The sequence below is a fragment of the Strigops habroptila genome, chromosome 13, assembly GCF_004027225.2.
Source record: "Strigops habroptila isolate Jane chromosome 13, bStrHab1.2.pri, whole genome shotgun sequence".
Taxonomy (NCBI): Eukaryota; Metazoa; Chordata; class Aves; order Psittaciformes; family Psittacidae; genus Strigops; species Strigops habroptila.
The window spans coordinates 6,210,922-6,218,361 of NC_044289.2; the positions used below are offsets into that span (position 1 = coordinate 6,210,922).

At 44.8% G+C, this 7,440-nt stretch overlaps 1 long non-coding RNA gene across 1 annotated transcript; it reads left to right on the forward strand.

Annotated features, from left to right (window-relative positions):
• The first annotated feature begins 1,989 nt into the window (after positions 1 to 1,989).
• On the forward strand, positions 1,990 to 4,749 carry LOC115615310. Its single transcript, XR_003994016.1, has 2 exons — positions 1,990 to 2,523; positions 3,407 to 4,749. It is a non-coding gene; the product is annotated as an uncharacterized LOC115615310 (long non-coding RNA).
• The last annotated feature ends 2,691 nt before the right edge of the window (positions 4,750 to 7,440 follow it).

A 7,440-nucleotide genomic window follows, 5' to 3' on the forward strand; every position in this document is an offset into this window, starting at 1 on the left:
TGTGTTGAGATCTAGATCTTAACAAAGCAAACACAAACATAAAATACAGGCAGCTTTGGGTATTTACCTGAGTAACTACTTTGCTTTGCTGCTTCTGTGTCTTCCAAGTAAGTTTGTTATCCAAGCGAAGATCAAAAGGTAGGCAGGAACAAAAATCCTTCTGTCATTGCTCACCAGTCAGTCATGGCACCCGAGGTGTCTATTGTGCATTAGGGCAGTAGAGTCAGAGAACACCAGCACAGCTAAAAATTCAGTCACCATCTAATTTTTTTATTTAAGCTGGTATGTCTCCTCTGGGGATATGTTGACTTGCTTTTATCTTTTAAGTCCCTACAGTAGATCTGCCAGATGTTGATGTTTAAGGACAATGATGCTGTCCCTGGTGGAACAATTGCAGTGCACATCTGGTGAGGAGACATCTGGAAGCGTCTCAAGGCAGCTGCTGCAGGAGAGACTATGAAGGTTGGTTCTGTTACTTCTGTGACTGGGTGGGGTACTGACTGCATGTGGAAAAGCTGAAAGGCTGTTCCTGACTGCCTAAGAACGCTTGTAAAGTAAGACTTGAGAGCAGAGAGTGGGGAAGTCTGTAATGGAAGAGTTGCCATAGTAGGTTACTTGTACTGGCAACAGTTCACAATGAAAATGGTAATTTTGAGGGGGCTGGTTATCCAAGGACTCAATCCCTGCTGCAGTCTGTTCAATTTAGGATGAAGACTTTTTTGTTGTTACTAGTAAACAGCACATACACTTGGAGTGCAAGTTCTTCTCACTGTTTTAGAACTTTCTGTAGCACGGATTTGGGTGTACTTTATCATATTACTTTTCTTGTCCCTGTATGTAAACAAGGCCTTTTTCTCGGTTATCTTAGAACACCATTAGAAGGTTGAAACTATCTGTTGTTGGGGATTCTGGTGTGGCTGAGTGACTTGTCCGTTAACCAGAGGTAGAAACTCTCTCCACAGTCCATCCTCCTCTGGCCATACTGACTCCAGAGCAAGAATGGAACTCGATACATGACTACCAAAATCAAGAATGATAGACATTCCCTGTCTCATCCACTTTATCTGGTGCTAGTTTACAGACTATCTTGAGTTTGGGATCCTGAGTCTGAGTAAGTCAAGTCTGAGTAAGAAGACTTTGATTTTTGTAGAACAAATAGTTTCTGTGGTGCTTTCTTGATTTAGGTCTGAAATACCTTCTCAGCAGAAACGCAAGGTACTCTAGCTGATTCGAACTGTAACCCTTCAGACCTGAACAGATGTGTTCATGAAATATCCTTTGGCACCTTTCATAAAGAACCATTATCTCCATTGCCCTGGCCAAATTCCAGCCTGGCTAATCGCATTCTGTTCCTCTGTGTTTCCCCAACCACTGCAAATGGATACGACAGGGTTCTCTGCTTCCTTCCGTTAACTGTTGTGTAGTGTTGCAGTTCACTGGCAAGCAGCTGTTCTGCCTTGTGCTGCAAATGGCTTGTGTTTTACTACTGGGCAAATTGTTTGCTTTCACTTGGTTTTCTCCCATATTTTGAGTTCCTTGTTTATTAAAGATTCTTCTTACTTGGTATAGAGCAGGAAACAGAAGGATGTGCCACAAAGACAGATGGTCTCCTTTGAAATGAAAGGTGCATTGGCATAAGAGCCATACAGGAAGCTTGTTGACACTGTTGATTTTTCGAATGAAAAAACCCTTCTTTTTAAGAAATAACCACCCAGCTGTTCTAATAATGTGCTTCCACTTACTAGATGAGAAAACCACAGTGCACTGCAAAAGATGTAACCGAACATGGAAATGGTTTCTCAGGAAGAACAGCAGCATGAGGCACCTGAAAATTGCTCCCAAGAGGCCTCTCAGCAACACTTTAGAACTAATGTGTTTGGGTTTATTTACCAAAAAAAGCTCCTCCTGGGAAAGAATGTGATACCGTGGCAGCATGGGTTTGAGTTGCCTGCTGGTGTGGGAGACCAAAGTCTCTGCCTCCTGAGGAACCCGGGTTTATGTGTCCAACACTGTCTTTGACCTCTTCCCCAAAAGCTCAGGTCGGTTTCCAACAAACTTAACAGAAGGACAAGGATTGTAAAGAGAATTTCTAGAAGATTTTGTGGTGTTTAATAACTACATACAAAAGTAAAACCGAAGTTAATGCTCCAAGGGATGGCTATGAATAAATATCATTAGATAGAAGAGGATCAAGATGAGGCAGAAGAGTAAGACACAAGCAGGTATTTATTTAGCTGATCTTGGAGTGATTCATGCAGTCTGCAAGCATGCTGTAAGCACAGATATGAGACTTTTGATACCTAAAAAGAATCAGACTGCTCTTTTGAAAGAGACTAAAAAGTTTGTGTTCATTCTGCAGCTAACCTGTCTGGGAGCTACAGAGGACTTTGCAGACACCATGCCATATGCAGTTACTGGGACCAGAGCAGAAAAAGGAGTAGGCAGCACACCAGGCTGCCGAGGCACAGTTTGTTGCCAGCCATAGAGGTCAAGTTGAAACTGCCAAGTTTCTCTTGAGATATGGTAATATTCTTGGATAGCACAGATCTTCTCTGGCGGTGCCTGCCCAGCATTCCGCTTCCCTGCTTACCCAGCCCACAGAATACTACCCAAATGGTCTCACATATTTCAGGGGAGAAATGTATTCAGCACACTAGTTCTGATACAGACTTGGCAACAAAAATCACCATGAGTGTTTCTCCAACTTTTGGTGTAGAAGAAATTAATATTGGAAAAACAGGGTTCTGATTTTTTTTTTACTTCCCTGTTGTAAGTCTCATTCAGTTAGTCCTCTTTTCTCATTATCTGGAAATGCTTTTATCAGGCCTGTGCAGTGCTTTATCAGCCACAGAAACACAGGAAGAGTTGTAAGCACTAGTTCTGTGGCTCTGACGTGTAGGCTTTTTTGTTGCTTTGCCACTAAATAAGCCCTTTCCCCAGAAACTGGCATTTGCACAATGGAGAGGCCTTTGGGTCAGCTGAGGTTGCTCAATTGCCTTGAATGAAAGGACATTTTTTAATGAAGGGGCATTTGTTAATCACTTTTCTATTGTTGAAAGTGAGTGCTGAGGAGGAAATCTCACCTTGTCTGGCCATGCTCTCTTCAATCCAGGTTCTTGAGCCTCCTCAGTTTGTCCCTGTTGAAGGACACTGTCCTCTCCTAGTGAGAGCTCCTAGTGCAGAAACAGTGGCAATGCCTCTGAACGGAATAAAGAATATCCAGCTGCAGTGTGAGCTGAGGGCAGGAGCATTTATTCACTAGACAGGTTTGTTAATTCCACTGATTAGATGTGACTGAAACAAACTGCATCTGCCTTCAGAAAATAATTGTGCCTTGTGGCCCGCAGGTGGCATTACCTCCTTTCGTATGCCTTGTCACGCTCACACTGCGTGTCGTTTGTTGCAGGTGTGGATTTGCATTCTCAGACCCTGCTAGGAAGGAGAGCCCTTCACCTCTGCCATCACGGCCCTGTGACTGCACTGACCTCCCCCTCGGCTGGGCCAGCGGAGGACAAACTGGGGTGAGCCTTGCCTGCCCGTGGGGCTGGCAGCAGAACAGACAAGCCATGGTTCCCTTCCAGGGGAGGAGGAGGTCTGCTGGTGCTGTGCCACCCTCCAGCACTGAGAATCCAGCCTCGCAGTGGGTGCCTGGTCCCCTGTCCTGAAATACATATGGACTCACTTGGTTCTGGCAAATTTCAAGGGGCAGTCAGTAACTTTCCCAGAGACCCACACTTCAAATATAGGTCATTGCGTGGGATTTGTAGGGTTTAGTTATGAAATAAGCTCATGTACTGGTGATGCTGCAGCTAAGATGACAACTAATTTGACAGCACAGCTCTCAAACACGCTTTTAATTTGTAGCTTAAGTATTTATAACATTGTTCCTCAGCCAAACTGTCCATTTAGTTAATATGGTTTGTGGCAGAGCTTGAGCCTGTCTGCGAGTGCTCTTTGGAATGCTCCTTGCTCGGGTAATTTCCTAATAGTTGGCAACAGACCAGGGTGATACAGTTTAATGGGTGTTTCAGGGGACTGGAAATCCCTAGATCTTTAATCCAGTTCTGGCCCTGACTGGCTCTATTGCCTCTGGCAGATCAGTTAAGGGTTGTTTTGTAAGTAGGGCAGTTTGTCTGCTATGGAAGAGTGCAGGCAGGGTTGATGTGCGTGTAAGCGGCTAATTATGGTTGCCCAGTGCTTGCTTAGTGTCTCCAACATTTTAAGCCTCAGGGCTTTTAAGGTCAGGGTTTCCTGAAGCCAGCGATGGGGTGAAGGGACTTGCCCATCTGCTTCCAAAGTTTCACACTAGCTCAGGTTCCTTAGATGCTTTAAAGATAAAAATACTACTTATGGTCTCATTATGTCTCTATGATCAGTAGAAGGAAACAGAGCTCCTGGTCTGTTTTCTGAGGACTTATTAAGGACTCTGTCTTGAGCAGTTTCCATTGTTTTGCTTAGAGACACCTTTCCAAAGAGCTTGGCATTGAGCTTCCAATTAACTGCGGAAGAGGTGGTTCTCAGTGGGAACTGAGCACTCCTGGGAACTTGGCCCACTGCCTTTTTGCTTGCAAAGCCCTGTGCATAGCTGGGAGACTCGACAAATAACGAACTTGTTGTTCTTGTTTCCTTGTGTAGGAGCATTTTCTTTAACTGATACATAAGGTTGCTGCATAAATATGGCAATTAGTGAATTTTGGCCTCAGAACTTCAGTTGTGTTCCAGATCAGTGCCTGGGAGTAGCCATAGCCAGAATGCAATAGAAATCGAGTGTCCTGTTGTGCAACATTGTCTGAGTAGGTGAAACAAGGATCAGAAGGATGCTGGCTGCAAACTTGGGATACCTTTGGTTTATAATCCCTTAAGGCAGAGATTGTGGCCAATGATGTGGACTAAGAATTCAGTTGAATGCTCTCATCCCAGCTTGACTTTGTGTGCACTGTGTGAATGGAGGCAAGTCACAGTGGCCTAGTCCTGTGGGAAGGGCTGCGGAGCAGGATGCTGTAGTATCCTGCCAAGCGAAGGCGCCCTGCATTCCAGGGAAAAATCGGGGGATTTGAATTATGTTCCCATGTATGTTTCTAAGCAGATGGTCCCAGGCAGAGATGTGGAGTGTTGTTCAGGGTAAGCACAGTAAGTGTGAGATGGCGGGTATCCAGGCATGGGGCTGCCTAGCTCAGACAGTTTAGTCTGCTCAGGGAATTGTTTCTCTCTGCTCACAATCCTCAGCTTCCTGGAAGTAAGTCCCTAAGCCTAGTTTCCATGTTAGTGAAGTTAAAATACTAACCTGGAATGCTTTAAAAATGCAGCTGCACCCCCCAAGCACTTGTCTGCCTTACTCAGGTGGAGGGCTGGGTAGATGCCTGGTCTGAAAGCAGGGCTTGCACCTTCCTTGGATGTTCCTGCTGCCAGACTATGCACTGTGCTGAGAACCACGAATGGAGACTGAGATGAGAAACACAAATTTATTCTCTAGAGTGATCTAAGAAAAATAGTCCCTTACTTAAGCATCTTTTGTAAACTGAAAGGGCTTTGGGGTGATCATGTGCTATGCGTGACCATGTAGCTAGGCACAAATATCAAGGTTCTTTTTCTGGAAGCTGGAGCCTCATCCTTTAGGAAGACAGAGCAGTAGTCACTGATGTGTTTCAGTTTGGAAATGGACTGGTGTGCACCAATCCAAAATTGTACTGGGGCAAATCAGAAGAGAATTAATATCTGCGTGAGACGAGCCCTGCAACAGCATGTGCTGTTGTGTGAGTTCTGGAGAACTGTTTGGGCTGCATGGCAGCATTGCTGGATGCTGATTTTACTTGTTGAATGTTGTATTTGTTGTTTAGGGTTTCTATTCTGAAGAATGAAAGTCAGATGTAGACAAAGCAGATCATATTGCCTGTCTGAAAGCAAGCAGCTCTGCTGTAGTGTGCACCAGATATAAACATCAGGGGAGAGAGCAGACTGTGATGCAGGGTTCAGACAGAAGTGTGTCTGTTGAAGAGATGGAGGCTCTGAATTCCTGAAATCCATGCTCAGCTTGGTTGCTGCTTCATACTGGATCTTGAGAACTTGATTTCTGTCTTTTATAGTGTCAGGAATCCCTGCAAATGTTGTTTCTCTATTGCACCAATGTGGTATTTCTAGAAGAGAAGCTGTAATAACAACCCTTTCAAATAAAGGAAACACAGGCAAAGAAAAGATTTGTCCATTTTGCATTGCAACCATTACTTTCTCTTCTCGGAGAACAGCACAGTTCTCCAGAAGCAAGGACTTGTTAATGAACTTTGGGTTCCTCGGAAAAAGAAACAGGGAGATCATTATGGAGAAGAAAAGGCACTAAAATGCCTTCAGTCTAATTATGCCCAGGGCAGAACAAACATCACAACTGCCTCCTAATATTAAGAAATCCAGAACAACTCTCTTGGAGGGACTGTGGTTCCCCTGGATGCAAATGGCAGTAGCTTAAATAGAGATGACAAGCACAGGAATAATTAACCACACACTTTTTATCATTATCACACACAAACCCCCCTTCCCTTGCCTGGGCAGACTCTGGTATTGCTCGCAGCAATTGTGCTGGCTGCTGCTCCCCCAGAGCCCCAAGAACAAGGCTCAGCAAGCCTGAAACAGTGACTGCTGCTCTTTAGAGACAGTCGCTGTAGCCAGGGAGAGCTGCGGATGTCTCTGAACTGTCAACTTTTGTACTTTCAAACAGTAGTGAAATGTTCCCCAAACATTTCCGCTTTCTCTAGAAATGTCTCATCTCGCCTGAGTTACACTTGCTGATGCTGACTTTGTCTCACCGAGCTCCTCCCATGCGGATGCTGTGGAAGAGAGAGGTTTGGTGTTGCTGCCCAAGGTGAGGGGCTGTGAGGACGTGCCTTGTGGTGAATAGTTGTGCCTATAAAAGAGTAAAGTACAGCAGGGTCTGTGTTGCAGCATTACCTTTCAGCACCTTCTGCTTTGTATACCAAAGCCCCCAGGTGAACAACGTGTCTTCCTGTGTAGCATCTGGGTCCCACCTGCAAGAGCTGCGTACTCCAAGGCAGCAGACAGACCTCTCCCTCTGCTCCCAGTTCATAGCCTGGAAACTTCTTTGGCGTTAGAAGTTTCTTTCAATGAGGACAGAGAGGTCATTTCTTTTAAAATGTGCCATTTATTGATGGAACTTCCATGGCTGTGGGCCCCTCTAGACTCAGGCAACACCTAAATGGAGTTTTGTGCCTATGTGTTTTATCAACACTCCTGGAAGCCCAACACCACTGTTGGTCTTGTCTTACTTGTGAAATACAGCCTGTAGTAGAACTCCGTAGGGAAACCGAGTACTGAAACTCAGGAGCAAGGACCTGTCATTACTTTGGCATTACACAAATAACTTGTTAGCTCAGTGAATTTTTAAACAGAAAAAAAGAGCAAGCTTGTTGTTATACCTGTTCCATATTTATC